Genomic DNA, 20,963 nt, shown 5'->3' on the forward strand with positions numbered 1-20,963 from the left:
CTAAGAGAGGGATGCACAAGCACCATTCAACATGCTAATGTGACAACTACAGCAGATTTCAGATGCATGAATCCTCTGCTCCCAAACCCTCAGTTCTTCATCTAGGCATCTCCAAATGTTCAAGACTGGGAGGACACAGTGTGTACTATGCCAGGCTCTCACAGCAATGAACCTGTGCTGTGGGAGTAATGCTCGTTGTCTCCCCCAACATACCAAGCCAAATCCCTTGGAAATGGGAAGCTGGCCGCAGTGGCCAGCCAGGTTTCTCTCCACACCTGGCATGGGCAGGGTCCCTGCTGAGCCCCCCTCCTCTCCTGCAGTGTCTTTGAAGTGCTCCAGGCTCTGATGCAACAGGATTTTCCAGACATTAAACTGATGTTCAGAAAACAAACAGACATAGAGAAAGCTTTCATTACAAGACTGGTTCATGTCCAAGAGCAGCCCAGGGGCCAGCTAAGATAGGCTGTGGTGCCTTAACAGCCTCTCGCCAGAGGCCAGCGTGAGCTATGGCTCCCTGTGGATTCATGGTCCATGCCAGCTCCACACTCGCTTTGCAGGAGCAGGGCAGGAGAAATGAGCAGGTTTTATGGCACATTTGCTCTCCTCCAGGGACCAAAAGCTTTGGGGCTGACAAAGCCACTGCATTCCTCTCCTGCTGTGAGGGTGCCCAGACAAGATAATTCTGGGTACTTCTGGAGATGCTGCTGGCCTCAGTAGGGACATCTCAGGGGTAATGACCACCATGATCCCTACCTGATGCAGGCGGTCGTCCTGGGGGGTCACACCTTGCCCTCCAAGCAGGAGATCAGCACCTTAGGGGGTCTGAGCACAGGGCAGGGAACACTGCAGCCATGGTGTACATGGAGCATGTTCAGGTTCATTTACCCATGACATAACTCCATCTGCAGGGTAAGCAGCTGACACAAGGGCCTGGTTCCTGGGACACAGTGGTGCAGGTGGACACACAACTGCTGCCCCATGCTAGAGTGACACTAAAACCCCCTAAGCAGGGCATAGACCCTTGGAAGACCTGGTGTGTCTCAACCTCATTTAACTCAGGACCGCAAGCCCTCCAGGAAGGTCAAGCAACGCCTCATGACTTCCACCCTCTCCAGGCCTCCTTGGGTTTATCAGCACCAGTGAGCAGACAGGCTCCCTGCAGCAAGATCCATGGAGCACAAGGCATCACATCAGATCAAAAAGACCTGGGGCTCCTCCTCATTTATATTCCCCTCCAGCAACAGCTTTCAACATGGCTGAGGAAGGCAAGGCAAGACAAGGCCTACAGAGAATGCCTAAAGATTATTTCTCTCGGATTCCAATTTATTTTCCATCATTAATGCCTTTGAAAGCCCAACACGTTCTGCGGACAGAAAGAGCATGTTAAACGTGCGCGTGGTGGAGCTGCAAAACCGCGGTGAGCACGTGCCTAGCACAGGTACCCATCTCACCAGGGAGACCAGCGTGGCCAAGGGAAGGGCTTTGCTGCCAGCAAGCATCGCCCTTGCTCAGCAGAAGCTGTGGTAGAAGCCACTTAGCCCCCATGGAGAGGTCCCCACCATGCACCACTCGAGCCTGGGAAAGTAAGAGCATCATTTGGGAAAGCGGAGGTACCACAAGCCTGGGTGCTGAACATTGCACAGCGGCAGAGAGAAGGCAGGGCTGGGGGAGAGTGACTTGCATGAAGGATGAGAGGAGCTGGAGTCTTCCGTAATGGAGAGAAAATTGCTTTCGCCAACTATCTGCAGTTTTAAAGCAATTACATTTGGGGGGAAGCCGAGAGCATGTCTGAGCGCTACGAGCGTGGCAGGCGTGTTTTGAAATACAAGAACCAAGTCAGGAAAAAATAGAAAAAGAAAATGCCATTAAAAAAAATATTTGATGCAGTAGGCACTAAGAGGATAAAGTATTTATAACTCAGGGAGAGGACAAATATTGGAAGCAGCCAGACATCCCAGCAATGGGACAACTGAGAGGAGGTGGGGCAGCTTGCTCCCACCAGTGGTCCCCTTCCCCCTGAGCATGGGAAATCCTCCTCTGGAAGCTCTGACAATACAGCAGCTGAGCCCAAGCCAGGTCCAGCAGAAATAAATACAGTTTATTCTAATTAAAACCCTCCACTTCATCTGCTCATGCAGAAGGGACAGTAACAAGAGTCACTGCAGTGGCATCAGGGTCAGGTCTCCATGGGCTTAAACACCCTTGGGAACATGCTGCCCTCAGCCAAAACATGGCGCTGCCTCAATACTTCCACTCACAGACCTGCAGGCTGACCCAAAACCCAGTAAGCACCCAGCATGCACCAGTTAAAAGCCTTTTCAGGACCAGATTCAGACTGGGAGATAACAGCTTGATTTGGCCACAGATAAGAAACTCCTTCAAGCTGTAAGAAATACTCCTAATCTTCCCTGCAAGCCATCACTTTTCACCACCATCCTTTCCCTCTAATCTGCTGGAATTAGGAAGGATCCCAGGCCATAAGCCCATCTCCTCTAATGACCAAGGTGGCAAGTCCCGAGCTGCCCTGATCCCCAGAGCTGCTGCACTGACTGCTGCCGGCACTGCTCAGACATCCAATTTATCAGGCGGATGTCCCTTTTGCTTTCTGGCCACGCGTCTTCCCCTTGTCTTTATCTGCTCTGGGGACAAGTGTGGGAAGCGGAGAAGTGGCATCCAGGGCTGCTGGTGACAGAGTCCCTTTTCAAAGGATGTTGTTCAGCTGTTATTACCAACTCTCGCCAAGTGGAATTGAGACATGAAGTAGATTTGTGCCCAAGATAATGGCGTTTATTAGACAAGCTATTGAGGAGAAAACAAAAGCTAACAGTGGAGAGCCACTAAGAGCAATGCCTAAAGAGTATTCATCACAAATACAAAGAGAAGAAGTACTAATAGTCGGTGGTTCCCATCAATGATTTGAAACCTCAAGCAGTCCCTTAACGACTCCAGGAGAGTGAAGGTTAGTGTCACCCAGCAAGAGGTGACAACTAGCACCAAGGCATTCACGCCCTCAAACAAAGCAGCATTCAACCCCTTCTGCTCTGGTCAGACATGACTGAGCACCTCTGCCCCAGGGCGGCAGCCCCTAGCTCACCCACAACCTTTCTCCTTACTGTATCAGCATCACATATCACCTATACAACACAACACCTATTCTATATACTCCTACTGCACCCAAGAGGATGCTCCAGAGCAAGAATCCCAGGAGGACTGCACCCCACATCATGACCACAGCAGGATGGCGAGGAAAGAGAATTTAATCTTTGCACCCCCTGGAGCAACCAGGGCCTTTTTTATAAAGCCCCATGGAAAATGCCTTGAAAAGAATGGATCTGTCTAGATTTTCCTATTGGAGAATAGGAGATTCTTTCCTCACCAAAGGAGATATGCTCCTGCAAAACCTTCCAATAAAAAAATGCACTTCTTATGGGAATGAAATCTTCCATAGGATCTTCACTGCCAGCCAGCCCAAGCCCCTGGTGAGATTAGCTGGAGCCTGGCACAGTGCTCACACCCCAAGGCATTGCTGAGATCTTTGGGAAAATACAACAAAGATCATGGCTGCTAAACAACAGCTTGTCTGGGTCCTTCGCAATTACTACTTTCCAATTTCCAGCCCAGACAAACAATATAGGAAGCCCCCACATCCCCAGCCTTGAGGCCAGCCCAAAGAGACTGCTGATTTGACACCCAGACCTCTTCATCCTGACCCTTCTCTCCTTCGCTGGGACAATGCTCAAGGGCCAGGCTGGGGCAGCAGCACAGGGTGATGTGGAGGAGGGTGAGCCAGGCAGGAGCATGAGGGCATCGACGCAGCCCAGAAGCTCCTGAGAAATTTATTGCTTGTGACACGCTGTCAAAGCGAGGCGCGTCTCATTAGTCAGAACTGAAGCAAATGAGAGGGCTCCTTAGCCAATTAAAAATTAAATAAATAAAGCAGGGATGCTCCCATGGGGCTCACTACCTCCCCTTCGGCCCTGTTGGCGAGTGGGAAACCCAAGGCAAGATGTAACACAAGTCTGAGTCACAGCTTTTCCCCTTCCCAAGATGGTGAATTCCTCACTTCCAGCAAGCAGCAGTGGCCGGGAGCAGCTAGGGACCACCACAGCCTGGCCAGATCCGGCACAGCCAGATGGAAAACAACAAGCTTGAGGAGCCACACCTGACACTTGGGGAGTTGGAAAAAGAAAGACTTCCTTTCACAGCCCCTGGAGCATTTTGTTTCCCAGCTCTTGAAACAGAGCTCATTGACTCCTCTGAGTGGCATTCTCTGCTAAAAAAATCTATTTTTAACAGCTTTTCTTTTTAAAATGACGTGGTTTTCCTTTGTGGGTTAAGCTGAGCAGGCACATGAATTTTTTTGTTGGTTTTTCTTTGTTTTTTCCTCCAAGATTTATCAGGCATTGGAGCAGAGGGTATTACAACTCTTCTCCAGCTTGGCAGCAACAACAACCCTCTGGAGTTTTACACTGCCCTCCTCCACACCCACCTCCTTGCAGCATTGAGGAGGGGAAGAGCCCATCACAGACACCCAAACACACGTGAAGGGACCATTTTGAGCAGGCACTTGTGGGAAAAGCTCAGTTTCCCCATCATAAGCCAGCTTGAAATTTTACAAGAGCACAGAAGTGCCTGTTAGCAGCAAACATCCCAGCTCACCACATTCCGAAGAGGTGCTGGAAGAACCTGGGAGCTGCAGGCAGACCCATGGGTGTTGGATGGATTGGTGGGGGCACCTGCGCATAAAAAAGGTCTCACCTCACAGAGGAGGCACCCCAAGAAGAGCCCTCTCTCCTCCACCCATGCAGGACCTAGTGAGGGAGGGAGTGACCCCAGGCCCAAAGGGTGCCATGCCCAGGAGAGACCTGTGCCCAAGGCAGACAGGGACACCCCTCCTCCCACAACACTCCCAAAATGCACCCCTTAAAAAACAGAACAGACCTGAAACATGAGCCCAGCCCAGCAGCAGTTCCCAAATCAAACAATAAACAAGGAGCCGTTGCAGGTTTCCCTTACGCTGCAGGTCCTGATTAATCCCCACAGTAAACACAAAGGAAAAAACCCACCCTAAAGGGGATGCTGTCTGTTTAAATGCACAAATGGATGCTAAAAGCAGACAAAGAAGCTGAGTAGAGGCGCGGCAGGTTAGGGAGCAGGAGGGGAGTGGGGAGAAGCCCACGGGCTCTGGTGCAGGAGGGAAGAGCAGTGGGACTTCTGCCAGCCATGCCCAGCAGCCTCTAACCCCTGGTGCCATCCTACACTCCTTGCAGGGTCTGTCACCCTGGCAGGAGGGGGCATCCCCTCACCACCCCCAGTACATCCCGGCCCAAACAAACTCTTCCTTCCTAGTGGTCCCTGAGGCCAGGCTGGTCGGTTGGGGCTCTCAGGACACAGGCTTCAGGGGAATGGTCAAGCAGCAAAACCACACCTCCTCTTGTGGAAAAGGGCCAGGACACTGGAACTAGCCCCTGTGTCCAGGGACTAATGCTGCACGAGGCTGGTTTAATGAGAAATAGACATTTGAAGCTAAACAGCTCTTGCCGGCAGATTCCCCCCCTCTCTTCCCACTGATGCTGCTTCCCATACGGTGCACCCAGCTAATTAATTACAGAGCACAATCCAATCAGTCGGGCCATCCTATTGCAGTTAAAGGCATTTAAGAGATAATGCCATGAAACTCCAGATGGACTGGCCTGACCCCAGACTCTGACACCACTGGGGTGCTTGGGAGGCACCGCTGCTCCAGCTGGTGTCCCAGATCCAAACATGCTGGGAAAAAACCTTCAGCCTTGCAGTGCTCCTTGTGGGGTGGGTTTCTGAGTCCCTGCTGACTTTACCAAGAGATGTGCTGTCCTGGGCCACTGGTACTTTGCCCTGGGGCAGCCTGGACTCACTGCTGCCCACACCAGCGAGCACACACCAGCCTGGCTCACACAAGTGCCAGTGAGGGAGATGCCCTACTTCTGGCTCTGAGTTTGCTCTCAGCAAGGCAGAAGGGCAGATCTGAAAACCAGATGCCAGCCCATCTTCTCCCCACGGCTACTGTTACACATCCCGCACATAGTCAGCTTCAGCAGTGGCTGCCTCAAGTTATTGTGCACGACTGATGCCAATGTGCGAGACAGCCTGATCCCTTCACACCTCGCCATACAACTCCACTCCACCTCCCCACACCAAGTACAGAGAGAGGATGGCCCCTGCTCACCAGCAGCAGGGACTGGCCTCACTGTACAGGGGCTTTGGTGGCAAGTGGCTGTAGGAAAGTGGCTAAAGTGATGGGATGCTGTACAACCAGCCCCTTTTACTGTTATTATTTTTGGCACTGATGTGCTGATCTCTAGATGGGATGTTCTCAGCTTTGCAGGGATGACTTAAATCTCCTCTCCAGGCTAAAAGTGTGAGTGTTCTCCCCCCTCAGCACTTCAGTTATTGCTTGAAGTTATCTGACCCCTTTGATAAAGGTGGGGGCTTGCATTAGCTCAGCCCATTTGGTCTAAGTCAGCCACTGTCTCTCACAGAGCCCCAGCAAGAGATTCATTTAGTAGGTGTGCTTGCTGCCACAAGCAACCTTTGTTTCTTCATCACACCCATCTGAAGCCCAACCCCATCCATGTACGGCTGGGATCCCTGCTGATTCCCAACCTGCTCACTGCAAAGGTATTAAAGGGAAAACCTATGGTGCCAGGTCCCAGGCATCCCCCCAAGGACTCTGTATGGTTATGCTGCTCTGTACCAGCTGTGTCCCAGCCCTCATGTTTATGATGGAAGTGGCTGATTCTGAGATTTACTGATCCTACCCTTGGTTAGTTTTGCCTACCTAGGGTGAGGATAAGCTCTTGGATATTTGCAAACATTTTGAGGATTGTGATTTTAATTTTTTTCCCCCGATTGTGTGTGCAAGCATCAAAAGCTCTTACGCCTTGATCCAAAGCCCAAAGTCAAGGCAGGGAATAGATTTATACCAAGTCTAAGTATGTTCCTGTCAGAGGCGGCACCAAAAGATTGTTGCAGTTGAAATCAGTGAGGGTTCCGCCCTTACTTGGTCCAGCCCATCTCCCAGATGCTTGACCTCCACGGAGAAGTGAGGAGGAGCCTCCACTCCTCAATCTTACCTCCGAAATGCCTTTGTCAGAGGCTCAGGCACAGCTAACTATGACAAAGGACAGAAAGCCTCCTCTGAGAGCTGTCCTCCCTTAAGCCACCCCTAGCTGGATATCCAGCACTCCTGCATCAGGACTGGCACCATGCAGGTCACAGCACCAGGAATATCCAGAGGCTTTTCACGCAAGCAACAAACTACAAGTTTTACTAATGCAGACTTGAAAATGAGGGATGTGACTCTGGCAGGACTGGAGCATGGCTAGAAGCAAATGACAGCATTCACCTGCCCAAGTCAGAAGGGGATGGTGCCAAAATTACGTTTAATAACCAAGTCTTCCTGAAAACACCATCTCAGCACAACTACAAAACTCACTGTGTTTACTGCATGTCTTCTTCCAGTGTCAGAAAAAAAATACCAGCAATTAGCAAGGGAGGCTAGAACATGATTCCTATAGATAGGACCAACCCCAGACCTCTAATGCCAACTGCTGTTTCATCCTGGTAGGAGCTGCATGAGGGCTGGCTTGTTAACCTAGCACAGAAATGAAGGACAACTAAGTCATTATCTTGGACGCTAAAACAAGGATCATAACTACAGTAGCACAACACCATGACTTCACCAGAGAATCAGGGTACCACATCCCCTCCAAGGAGTCAGAAGAGATAGGGGCACTGTTTCTTTACAACATCTGTTCCATGGTCCCCTGGGAATGAGCACAGAGAAGAGCTCAGCATATCTGCATGAACAATAAAATAAAATAGGACATCCCTCTTCCTCCTGCTGGAGCAACCCAGACCAGGATGAGTACAGGGTCTAGACACAGAGAGGTCTCATTTTGTGGCAGCAATATGGCCATTATGTCATGGCACAGCTGGAGGAGGTTCTGCTTTCTAATGCAAATCCAGCTTCAGGGGCCAACCACAGCATGGACTGGACAGGAGATGAGGAGACAGATGCTCCATGCATCCAGCAATGCAGCCCAGGCAGGGTGGAGACATCCCCCAGGGAGTCAAACTCCCGTGCCACAGCTGTTTGGTGAGAGAAGGAGTTCTTCCCCTTGGATTCGGAGAATTGAAGCTCTTCAAATGCTTGAGAGCTCCTGTAAATCATTTCAGAGATTTTGGCAGGAGGAGGGGGGAGAAGCTGTTCCATAAACCCTGAGGCCATCCCACCTCACATGCCTAGAAGACAGCTCCAGAGTGCCCTGGTTCTGGAGTAATTCACTCACTCAGCTCTCAGATGCCCCATAAAACAGGGCACATCTCCCAGTGGCCATGCAAGGACTCCCACAGGAACCGACTGAAAAGCTGAGAAACCAGGTGAGGCTGAAAACACATCAGCCCCTAGGAGGGTGCCATGGACTTGCTACCAGTCCAGAGCACCAGCTCTGCTCCAAGCCTATAAAACAATGCACCAGAGAAAGTTCATAGCCTTCGGCATCCATCTTCCCTTCCCACAGCTGCAGCACTGGGATCACTGCTGTAGCCTGCACCGTCCCGTTTTCTGTAGCCTGATATGAACCCTTCCAATTAGAGCACTGAACTGTTCCCAGCTCAGCCTCCCATGCATGAAAACGTCCTGTTATTTTGCACCTGCCAAGAGCTGTGTCCCAGCAGATCTATCTTGAACTGACACTTGAGGATAATTAAACCTCTCTCTTCTCCGTTAACAGCGCAGCAGATAAAAGGAGAGCCCTGGGGCCCTCGGGTCGCTGTTGTGGTGGGTTGCTTCTGTACAAGTCGAGGAACATGAGATGTGACTCAGTTTCTCAATAGAGACATGTGCAGGGGAGAAAGGGGTCAGCTTGGCAATTTGCCCTAATTTAGCAGGGGAGCAAGACGTAAGCACAGGCAGCTTCCCTAGCCGGGCAGATCTTCTGGTGAACAGAGAGCTGGCAACCAAGTGCTTGGGATCAAATCGAACCCCTGCTGATGCTAAACCTGGGGTATCATCCGTCATGCAGCCAGCAGTCCCTAGGGACACAGCTGTGATGTTCCAGGCATCCTTGTTATCTCCTCTAGCTCTGGTCTGAGCAAGGACTGTCTCCCACTGCCACCCCTGCCAGCACTGGGGGCCAGGTGCCCCACAGCATCAGCCCAAAGTTGGCCAGTTTCGGGGAGAAGGTGGCAAAATGGGAATCTGTCACCCCACACCGCACTCTGTCCATCTCCCGCGCCAGCTGCTTGAGGTTGCTGAATGCATCCAACCTCAAAGCCGAGCTTCGATCGGGGCGGTTTTGAGGTTGGCACTGAGCATCTGCCGTCGCTCCGAGCTGGGCCTCCCAGCCCCCCGGGTATTGGGGGGGCCCAGGGCACGACGACCCCGAATCTGCCTGCTCCAGGGAGCCCTTCGCGCCGGGGGAGTCCCTCACTCCGCGGGGGGGACCCTTCCCTCATCTCAGCCCCGCTGCGAGGGGACCAAGTCGCACTTGCCGAGTGATGCGCTGCAGAGCCGCAGGTCCCCAGGGAGCATGGATGCCCCCCCGCCTCCGGAGGGATGGATATGCTCTCCCCACAAAAGCCCATCCCAGTGCCCCCGATCCCCTCGGTCGCCGTTACCTGCGCGGGCTGGGGCGGCGGCCGGGCGGGACGCGCCGCGCTGCAGCTGGGCTCGACTCCCCGGGGCTCGGCGCATCCTCCGCCGCTCGGGAGGGCTCGGCCGGGCTCCCTCGCCCCGCTCCCCGCCGCTCTCCGCCTTCCTCCGCGTTCCTCTCCCGCTCACCCGCATACCCCGGGGCTGGCGGCTACTGCCGGGCTCCGCTCGCCGCCGCGGCGCCGGCCACCTGCCGCAGCAGCCGCCGCCGAACCGAGGCGCCGCGCCCCCCGCCCGCCCCCGCCTCCTCCCCGCTCTCGGCCCCGGGATTGCTTTAAAGGGAGAGCGCCTGCACAGAGTGAGAGCTGTTTGACATCCCCTCCAACATGCACCGTACCCCTCCCGGAGCTCTCCATCACCCGCTGGGTGTGCCATGAGTCCCAACAGCTGGACCCAATGATGACCCCCTGTAGAGCCCCTTTTAGTGAGCGCATTCGTCCACTTAACCGGAAAATCCTTATCCCGCTGGCTGGGTTTGCCTTACCCCTTCCCAGGGCTGCAGGGAGTGGAGCAGCCAAGAGCTCGGCACACCAGACCCTATCCAGGAGAAAGCTGTGAACCCCTTTCCCAAAGCTGACACCCTGCCACACTTCTGCTTCAGATATCATCAGATGTTTTCATTTTCTCCTGCCAATATTATCCTCATCCTTATTCAAGCGGGAGCCGAGGCTTGCAGGTCTGTGGGTTTTAATCAAAACTGGAATTCTCTTCACACAGTCACTTTATCTCTGTTTGTCTTGCCGGAATGAAGCAACGTGTTTGGTGAGGTGTTTTAGAGCATCCTGGGGTGTGAGTGCATCCCTGCCCCGAGCAATCTACAGCTGCCACAGCGAGGGCAGGACCCGGGGGCAGGAGCAGGCAGAGGTGCTGGCAGCTGGCTCAAGTGTCTGGAGCTGGGATCAAGGCGTAGATTTGGGCTCTGCAGCATTCCTCAGCCCTGATGCTCACTGCTTTCCCGCTTGGTGTTTTTCATCAGTGAACACCATCTGTACCGCAGCCGGGGATTGTTATGACCTTTAAGGCTCCATCCAGTGGCCGTTTCCTTTAGGTGCTTTTGTGTCTTACTGTGATCCCAGGCACACTGCCAGGCTCTAAACGCCCAATGAAGGCAGGGAACATCTTTCCTCCAGTTTCAGGAAGGAGAAACATCACCAAAAAAACCTGCCCAGATGCCAGGACTGGGTCTAGAATTATTGCTGTTCCATTAATACTAGAGATAAGTGAGATAGGAAAGCACACCTGGTAGGAGGATTGTAAAGTAATTAATGCATAATGTTAATAAAGATCTTATTCCCTCTCTGCTTATTACCACAAGCTTTGCTCGAGTCCACCATGATGTGCTGCATAAAGCAGCTATCTCCTGAATCTGATTTCCTGTTTGGAGATGATCTCTAGCTGAGAAATTACCTGCTCTCAAAACTGATTAGGGTCCTCATCAGCAGATTCTTCACCCATCTTTTAAACAGGCCCTAGAATACACAGGGAATTGAGAATAATTTCATGCAGAAGGTAAAATCTGGAGCTAGTGGCCCAGCTGTGTGCCATTCCCACTGAAAATCCAGACCAAGAAGTGACGGCAGCAGGTTGCCAGCACAAATCTAGGTGCTCTGAGCTGCCCTGCTCACATCGGTGAAGATTTTGCTCCTGTGGCACCTTCCAAGCTGGTAGATGCCACTGGCTGCCTCTGGTTCCCTAGGCTACCCCTTCCACTCCGAGCACTTTGGGGGCTGTCCCCAGTGCCAGGTAACTGCCAGCCCATGAACAGAGGGAGGCTGCTGTCAGCAGGCCCTGCCTGCAGGAAGAGTGCTCCCTGCCTTGGGAAACCAGGGAACCTCAAGTTGCTGGCTGTGCACTGTGCACCCAGCCATCCTGGAAGGAGTCTGGCATGGCAGGACCTGCTGGCTCCTACCCCAGACCCCTGCAGTTGCAGGCAGCTGGCTTTCTGTTCCCTTCACGTGCTGGTCCAGCTCCATTTGGAAAAGCAATGAGGTATTTTTCCTCCTCTGCTTCCTATGGTTAAAAACTGTCTCCTAATTTCCAGCCTACATTAGCCAGTTAAAGCCTATTTGTTCTTGTGCCAGCACAGTCTTTTAGCTTAAATGGTTCCTTTCTGTACCTGGTGTTTACTTGCTTGATATATTCATGGAGAGTAATCATATTCCTGTTTTGCTTTTCTTTGCTGGGCTAAACAAGCCAAGTGCTTTCAGATTAATCCTACAAAACAGGCTCTCCATTCCCCCCCATGCTAATAGCCCTTCCCTGCGCAACTCCCAGCAGGAATTCAACTCGCTGGAAGATTGGCCACCATGGCTGTGTGCATCTCTCAGTGCTTGGCACAGCCACCAGTGCCCATCCTGCCTACACTGGTGCCACCTCAAAGCAGGCAACCACAGCCCTAGGCACGGGCTGCACATCTGCTGGCCTTCCCCCTACCACGTTGTCACCTGGATGAGGTGACACTGGCAGGTGACAATGCCTTCTGCCTCAGGCTGGCAGAGAGGCCAGGTGCTCCTGCACACTAAGGAGAGCTGTTTTCTCCCCTCTCTGCTACACCACGTTGGTGCACATGTGGAGCTCTCCCGCAGGGGGTTATAAACTTCCACAGCCTTAAATGAAACTCACAGAGGACGCACAGACTCATCCCACTAAACACAAGAGGGAGATGGTATCACCATGCTCTGATGGTCACTAATAACTTTACCTCTCCTGTGCTATTCTCAGCAGAGATAAACTTCCAGTGTCTGATGAGCCAGAACAGAAATATCCAATGGCTTTCTGTTCTTTTCTATTTTTGCTGCAAGCTGGTTAACCCTGAAATCCAATTACTGCTCATTATTCAGTGGAACTTGCTTCTTATCAAATGGACACACTGCAGGGCTGCTACGCTGACTCCCACTGCTAATGGAGCCACAAATTACTCCTGCCACGCTGGTAGACCCACAGGTGTGAGCCCGGGGGTGCAGCTCCAGCACCCCACACACATGCAGAGCTCCGGGATGCTGACTCTTGCCCTTCCAGGCAGCCCGTTGCTGCTGAGCACAGCAGCTGCTGTGGGACAATGCAAGCACACACTCCGCAGAGCTGCAGGCTTGGCTCCCAAGGCTGGTGAGGCCTGTCCTTGCTGGAGCCACCCTGCCCAGCCACCCATGGGTGCCAAGGGCCAGTCCCACTCCCCGGCACGGGCTGAGCCTGGCAGTGGGTGCTCAGAGGAGCCACACGGGCTGAGCCAGCAGCGAGCAGCCTTTAAGCTCCAGGGGTTACGCGCACAGTGTGAAATGCCAGGGGCTGATCCAGGCGCGCCTTGGATTAGCCTGGGAGGCTGGGGGTGCGGGAGAGTCTGGCTCCCTGCATTAGCACGGGAAGCGGGCACGCAGCCAAGCCCAAACGCTGCCTAATTCGCATTCGGTGCTGAATTCAGCAGGTGGGGAAAGGGAAAGGAAAAAGGCTTTGCAGTTTTCTTTGCTGATTAAAGTCATGGCACAGCAAGTTTCACCTACGTTCGTTAGCAAGAGGGGAGGGAAGGGGCTGTTCCCAGCAGCAGCTGCCGCAAGGCTCCCCATGCTCCCCCAGCACGGAAGAGGCAGCGGGCATGGATCAAATCTCCTGCCTGTGGCCTCATGCTCCCTGGGCTGGGTGCAGCCCCAGGGCCCTGCATCCATCCTTTTCTCTGGTATGGCCTCAGGGACAGTTTCTCCAGTCAGCCTATGTTAAATAAACTCCACAATAGTCTCTCAGATTGTCCATCCATCCTTATAAAACAGTTTAAGCCAATCCCCCGCGGAGACAGGTGATGGGAATGGCTGGGGTTACTCCCGCTAAGGTGTCCTGACACCAGACGTGCCTGCCACACTTTCTGGCACTCACTGCTACAGCATCACTGGGTTGCTGGTGAGCCCTGCCAAGCCCTGCCTGCTGCTCCCTCCCTCAGCACTTCCCCCTGCTTGCAATATCCACCCTCGAGTTTCTCTTCGACTGGACCAGCAAGCAATCTGGTGGGGATCCAGACCAGCCAAGGGCACAGGGCAGCATCACAGCCTCATTACGGGGTAATACAAAGCCCAGGACCTGTGTTCACTTATTCATTCTCACCACAGAGCACCTGCTATCAGCTCTGCCCTGCTTTCCCTGGCTGCAGAAGCCTTTTATTTAATGCACTGGCCTCCCGTGCCCTTCAGAGAGGTGCTCATGTGAAGTGCCATCCACTCACACCCGAGGTTTCGTGGCTACTGGCAAGAGGATGGGAGCAGCGTGATGGATGCTTGGGCAGGATCATCCCCAGCCAAATTTCAGCTCCTCCACCCAGTCCTTTGCTTCCATTTCCTGCTGCCTTGTTAGCTCCAATTGTCCTTCTTACAGCTGATTAATTCCCCACACCACCCTCCCAGTAGGTTAAAGTAATTAGCACCTTGGGAATGGCACCAGCAGTGCTCTCCCCTCCATTGCAGGGAATTTGTCCACTTCTGCTGGGCATCCACTCGAAAAGAAGTCTTCAAGATGCCACTCTGGGCTCCTGTGGGACTCAGCAGTTCCTCCTGGCCCAGGTCTGGTCCCCACTCTCCAGCCCTGGCTTAGCTTTCTTCTGCTCCAGCCGAAGGCAAAGCATCCCAGGATTCTGCCGGGGGGAAGGAGAGAAAGAAACCAATGCAACCCAGTAAGTGAAAGATTAAACATAATGCCAAGTAAATTAATATACAAGAAGGGAAGGCAGGTTTTAAATTAACTCATTACACAGACCGGCTTTCCAACCCATTTATTTATCCCATAGGTCCTGCAGCTTCATATGGAAAATGGCTTCTGCTTGACTGCTATTGCAGCCCAAACGCAACGCGACGTGGCTTCGCGGCGGCCGCCCGAGGCTGGCAGGCGACACCTGAGCGTGCCCACAGAGATGTGCGGGGACGGGTAATTGCACATGCAAAACGCTCGGCTGTGACAGCAAACAGGACGATTGAGCAGAGAAATGGGAATCCATTTCCATGCACAATTACCTGGGGAGGGCTAAACCACGGCTCCGGGAGGCAACAGAGATGGGTCCCCCCCTCTTCCCCCCTCCCAGAGTGCTGGCTGTGCCGTGTGAGAGCCGCCTCCTCTCTGTGCCTGTTTCCCTGGGGAGCAGGGCATTCCATCCTCCCAGGAACCGGGAGACGCTGTGCCGAGCTGGATGAGCCCGGTGCTTATTACTGGGTTAGTCTGATTACGGAGCAGACGGCTTATTGAACAAGCTGTTCTCTGGGGTGGGTTTTCTGGGAAAAGGAGCAGGGAAGGAAGTGAATAGTCTGAGCCCCTTTGTTTGGGAAGTGGCTGCGATCAGGCAAGGCTTTTCTACAGCGTCTTTCTTATTCAGGAGTTGCTGTTCCCAGGTCTTACTGATGAGCTGGAGCTGGTTTGTAATAGAGGAGAATAAATAAAAGGGCAAGAGGAAAAAAGAAAAAGCCCAGACCTCATTCTCTTCCCAGTGCCTTCCCTCGAGCTGGCAAACAAAAGCCAGAATGCTTGGAGCTCTGCAGAGGCGGCTGGTGCTGGAGGCAGATGCAGGTTTCCCAGGGTCTCTGCGCACAGGGGGCAAGGTCTGGTGCTAACTCTGCCGAGGGGAGCAGCACAGGCCAGGCCAGCAACCAGCTGGGAGCCTAGCTTTGTCCCCACTCCTGCCTGCTGGCTTCACTGCACTACAATTCCCAGCAGCCTGCAGGAATTGTACGCCTTTGCCTTGGAAAGCAGCGTCTGAGCAGGTCACGATAACGCACCTGAAGGGCAGCGGGCTCAGTGCTAACTGATGGAGGATGCAGGCAGTGACACAGCACCAGGAGTTTTTAAGGGCAGGAACAGGGCTTGGGGGCACGGTTCCTTCTCAGCAGAACTGCAGTGGGCAGGGCAGGACTGAGGGCAGGGTGACAGGATCACCTCTTGCAGGTTCCCACCTCCTTCCAGGATGATGGCAATGCTTTGTTTCACTCTCCAGCAAGCAGGGTCTGCTGCTTTGCTGCCTGGACAGGGAGAGACCATGGTTCTAGATGGTCCAGAAAAGGCTTCTCCTGGTCCAGTCTGGGGGCCACGAACATGGGGGCCACCTCTTTGTCCAGGCTAAAGCAGACCCATCTCTCCAAGGACTCTGAGGACTCTTGAGTCCTGGATTCACGTGGGAAATCCTGTAAGGAGGCAGCCCCTAAGGCCCCTCTGCACGTGCCTCTAATTATCACACCTTCAGCTCCAGGAGCACCAGCCCTACTTTCCCCCATTCATAATTCAGCCTGACACAGCCCAGCAAAAATCAATTCACTCTTATAAGAAAGTGCCAAGGCAAATTATTTCCCAAAGCCTTCGACAGGGCTTTCTTCTCTCCCAACAACTGTATCTTTGGTATTGAGTCCTAAATTACAGATTAACCCTTTGAGCTCTTCCAGTTCGCCAGGGAGCACAGCCAGGCAGGTGACTAATGAAGGCCTTGGCAAGATCACCTTGTCACCTTGTTGCCCATCCATTAGAGGATGGGCCCATCTAACTGTTAGTCCATCCATTTGTCCTTCCCTAATTCATCCCTCTAGACATGCTGCCAGCTGCACAACCCTCACCATATGACCTTGTCAGGGAAGCAAGCGAAGCAAGGACTGCCTCAGTTCCTAGTCAGGCTGTTAAGGCATTTGGGAAAGCCTTCTCTGGAGATCCCTGTCTGGCCTTTCCCAGGGCAGTTTGTGACCAAAGGTCTTTTTTTCCTTTTCACATTGCTCTGGTAAAGTTACCATCAGGGAAAACACAGCTTGGCATCTCTGAAAGCCACATCTTTGAAAGCCACATCCCAGTGGCAGGGTCCAGTCCTGATGTGCCCTGAAGCACCCCAGGTGACATCCCTGGGAGCAACCACCAGCTCCTGAGCAGACATGGCAGGAAAATACCAGAATGCTAAAAAGCCATCAAGTCTGCTCAATGAAAAGGCTTTCCCCAGCCTTGGACCAGAAAGGTTAGAAATCAGAGGGAGCCCATGAAAGAGCAAATGTAATAAAGGAAGTTTTAATCAGAGCCAAAAAAGAGAAGGGGGGTGAGAGAATGGATCAGAGTTGTAAACTGGCTGGAAATCAGTTCCTTCGTTATCACAATCACATCATCAGAACTTAATAGTATTTGACATTTCATTAATTTAAACCAGGAGTCTCGGGAATAGAAAGAGGAAAAGAAAGAACATTATTAATTTTTAAGACCTCCTCCTGTAAGGGTTCACATTGAAAAAGAAAAGAAAAATGTCAGAGGAAAATTGTTTCTTTATGTTTTTCCACACTTCCCTTCCGTGTCTTTTTTCCTATAGGTTGGAAGAGGTTGATAGGCATGGAAAACTCTGGTGTAGGCTCCCCATGCCTTCCACAGCCCCAAGTGAGGAATGTTCAGCCCTGGGCTACCATGGCGTGGATGTGGGGTGGAATACAGGATGCACATGACATTAGCCAGGTGTCCCTATAGTCACCTGGCTATAAACCAGCAAGAGCCACGTGCTGTGAGTAACTTATGGACAGACTCACACAGCCTAGGGATGCTGCCCAGCAGTGTCTGTCTGTCCTGCATCCACCAGCGGTAGAGGAGCTGAGGACCAAAATAGCCATCCCCAAATCCAACAATATCCTCAGAGGCTGCAGAGAGGGGGATATCTTCCTGCTTCCCTGCCAACGAAGAGCTGAAGGCAAAGCTGCCAAAAATAAAATGATTCAGGACACCGTCTCTATTGTAAGGGCAGATGGAAGGCGCTGGGCCTGTGCTTGAAAAGGCAGATCTAAAAGGAAGGAATTAAAGAGACTTTGGAAAAAGAGAGGCTTTCTGCTAAAGCCGATGTGCTGCTCTGCAGATAACGCTCCACAGGTGGAGTGGCAGGCACTCTTTGGATCTAATTGGGAAAGGGAAAAACCCCCCTCAACCGTCCCCAGATGCCTTTGGCAGCAGGAAGGTGGCTTCCCTTGCTTCTCCAGCTCCCACTGCCAACTTTTTAAAAAGCACTTCTGCATCTTGCCCTGGTATTTCAAGAGAATTCAATAATCTTAGGCAATTATTTCAAAGGATTTTTGAAATTGTCCTATTTTTCCCCTTTCAGTGTGGCTGCACATCACAATGCCCGAGAAGGCCCGGCTGCCTGCGGGGTGGCCAATTTAGCTCCATGGATTTTGACTGCTTTCTCAAGTCCCACTATTGATTTTCTGCCGGGTCCAGCTGAGAATTCAGCTTATTATAAAAATCACAGCTGGGGCAGAGCTGTGTTGCCAGTGCTGCCTCCGGATGAGGCTTCCACCTTCCCCAAGAGCAGGTCCTGCTGCCCTGCAGGTCCTGTGCTCGTAGGGCTGATGGGGTGATAGGACCTGTTGATAAAGGAGAGACATTTCCCTGGCTTCCCCAGCGATGCCTAGCATTTGCTCTGTGCAGGCAAATACCTGTTTCCTGTCTCATGCCCTGTTTAACAGCATTCACTCTCACCTGATTCCTGCACAAATAGTTTTAAGCCCTCAATTTCTCTCTTCAGCCAAGGACTTCATTTGCTGCCAATGAAGCTGGTGGTTTCAAGAGCTGGGCCAGGTGACTTGCCTTAAGGCAGATGTTCAGTGCTACTCAGCCAGCTGAAAATGGGGAAATAATAGGAAAAACAATGACTTCCATGCTGAGCCACTTGTACTGGCTCCCAACCTCACCATCTCATGCCCAGAGGACACCCCTGTGCCACCACTTCCCTCCAGCTAACTGAGTTTTACTCCTCATTGCTATTCATCACGCCCTGGAAGGGGTAAGGAGGCATCAGAGATGCTGAAGCCACCCCATGATGGCTTTGGCTTTTGTTCTCTGTTATTGCTGCCTCCTGACAGAGCAGGAACACAGAGGGGATATTTATGAGCCCTACCAGTGGTGGGGTTGGCTCTGGGCTGTGTTTAAAGCATCTCCGTGTGTTCCTAGCTTTAACCACCTCCCAGATATTTACAGCATTTGACAGCTGGAGACAGAGTTGGGTTTAAGTGCTCATCTGGTTACATGAATGACCTGCACCTCAGGGGAAAATTGTTAAGGAATACTGTAGGAGAGGAGAGGGGAGCTCCTGGATGGAAACATGGACATTTCTCTAATACAGCAGGTCCCCCTCCCCAAACCCCCCATGTGAGCACGGCCAGGATGAGCTGGGGAGGGACATATACCAGTGCAGACCCTGGTCCCTTGCTTTGTGCACAGGGGCTGGGGTGGTTGGGGTTTAGCAGGTCCCCTCTTGCCTTCCCTCTGCTTCCCATTCCAGCTATAGATCTGCCTTTTTTTTTCTCTCTCTCCCATACCCGCTTTTATCTCCTGTTTATTTTTCTTCCCCGCTTTTGCATCCTATTCATCATTCTCTCTTTCCATCTCATCTCCCCCATCCTGAAAGGCTTGTCAGAAGAAAGAGGAAGCCCAGCTTCTCCCAGCTCTATTTGCCAAATAAGGCCTGGAGTCAGGTTTTATTTCACAAAAGGAAAATGAACTGGATGCAAGTAGGCCAGAAGAAGCGCCTGTGAATAAAAAGGATGACGGCAAAGAGAAGGATGAGCACGGCAGATGCAGAGCATCCCCTTGGGGTGCTGGACACAAGCTCATTGCCAGAGCCCAGGTCCGGTGCTGGGGGAGCCGCCGGCCACAGCCTTGGCTGTTGTGCTCGTTAGTGGTGCTAAAACAGCGTGACAAATACGGGAGTGTCACGGGAGGTTGGGGAGCCAGTCAGGTGGCTAATGAGCTGGGTTAGGGCGTCAGTTTGTTTGAAGCTGAAGCAGTGTTTTCTTTCCCCCCATTGGCTATAATGCAATTAGAGAGGCAGCAGCTATTGGGAGCGGCAGCAGCAGACGAGGGGGAGTGGAGGGGGAGAAAAGCTGTGGAAACCCCTCCTGCTCCACGTCGTGTGGGAAGCACACCCTTAAGGGAGAGAAACTGCAAGTCGAGCTAGGGGATGCTCTGCTTCATCAGCCCCAGGACATGGAACATCAAGCCCCCCAAGCAACCTGGGAACATTCAGCTCAGCCCTCACCTGCAACAAATTTGTCCAGACACTTTGTCCCTAAATCTCAGCTCTCCTGGTACCTTCCTTCCCCCAGCCAGGAGTCCCTTGGTACTGGGGACCCCTCTGCCTCCAGTCAGCACTGGGAATGGGCAGAGCATTGCCTTGCCTGATGATAAACCCTTCTCCATGCCCTGTGGCTGCAAGGCATCCCCCACCTTCTTCCAGCCTGCTTAGTCCCCTAGCCTTCCTCAGTGATACTGGAGAAGGACAGGGCTGGGGGGCCCCTGTGTGCCCCTATAGCACTCATGGGGCTCCTTCAAGAGATCCAGGGGTGATATAAGGCCAGCTCCTTGCAGTCTGCACCCCCTCCTGCAAGCCCAGGCTTTCAGGGTTCTTTGTGCACACAGTTCACTCAAGCAGGCTCAAGGCAGTTGAATCAAAAGCAACTCAAAATACATTTTTGCAGCCTTTCTGGAAAAATAGCCTTTAAAGAGGGGCCTGGCCCTGTGCCCAGGGAAGTTAACTTCAATTGACTCGGCTGCATTTCGCTCCAGGCCCTCTCTGATTTTTCTGGAGCGCCTTGTAATATCGAAGTGCTACTGCAAGGAAATTAAATCCACTGCACTTAGCACCATTGTAAGCTCTTTCCTCCATGCCACACTCTTACACAGGCACCAGAGCATCTTTACCATCACCTACCTCAGTCTGCATCACCACAAACACACATCCCACAGCATCTGCAGGATCAGGTACCCAGCTCTCCTTCCAGGAATTTGCTGGTTATTCACAGCTGTGGCTCCTTGCTGCACATCAGTCACCAGCTTTGCTCCTGAGATGGCAGGAAGAGAGACCCACAGCAGAAACACCACTGTATACACGTAGAACATTATATATTTTATATTTACTCCCCATGCATATCATACTTTCTGCCATCAATACACTGCAATAGGAGCCTTTGTGCTTCCTTTAACTTAAACCCTAATTTAACCAGATAAGCAGGGACTGGATGCAGAGGCTGCTGAATCCCCGTGGCTTATTGCCATTCCCACTCTTATTTGCTTTTCCTAGCCATTGCCAGATAATTGGCCCCTTTTGGCTTGATTTTCTGGGGGAAAACACAAGCCTAGATACCTCATTAAGAAGACTGGGGTGTGATGCAGCTCTCATAGTTGGAGCAGTGGGTCTGGGATGCTTTCGGGGGGTAGACACTGACCCACTGGAGGTGCAGCCCCAAAGCCTCACACCAAGGAAGAGGCTGCAGGACCAATGCCCTCTGCTCCCATGGGAATC

The 20,963-nt window shown here is 52.4% G+C and overlaps 1 protein-coding gene across 2 annotated transcripts in view; it reads right to left on the bottom strand.

The window, feature by feature from the left end:
• The window catches only part of LINGO1 (leucine rich repeat and Ig domain containing 1), a 152,063-nt gene extending 142,194 nt beyond the window's left edge, over window positions 1-9,869 (bottom strand). For both annotated transcript variants that reach the window (XM_085070976.1, XM_085070974.1), the window contains exon 1: window positions 9,661-9,869. The gene's annotated coding sequence lies outside the window, so the exon portion shown is untranslated. The remainder of the gene's footprint in view (window positions 1-9,660) is intronic.
• Between the last annotated feature and the right edge of the window lie 11,094 nt (window positions 9,870-20,963).

This window comes from Lichenostomus cassidix, chromosome 10 (assembly GCF_008360975.1).
Source record: "Lichenostomus cassidix isolate B80296 chromosome 10, HeHo_3.0, whole genome shotgun sequence".
Taxonomy (NCBI): Eukaryota; Metazoa; Chordata; class Aves; order Passeriformes; family Meliphagidae; genus Lichenostomus; species Lichenostomus cassidix.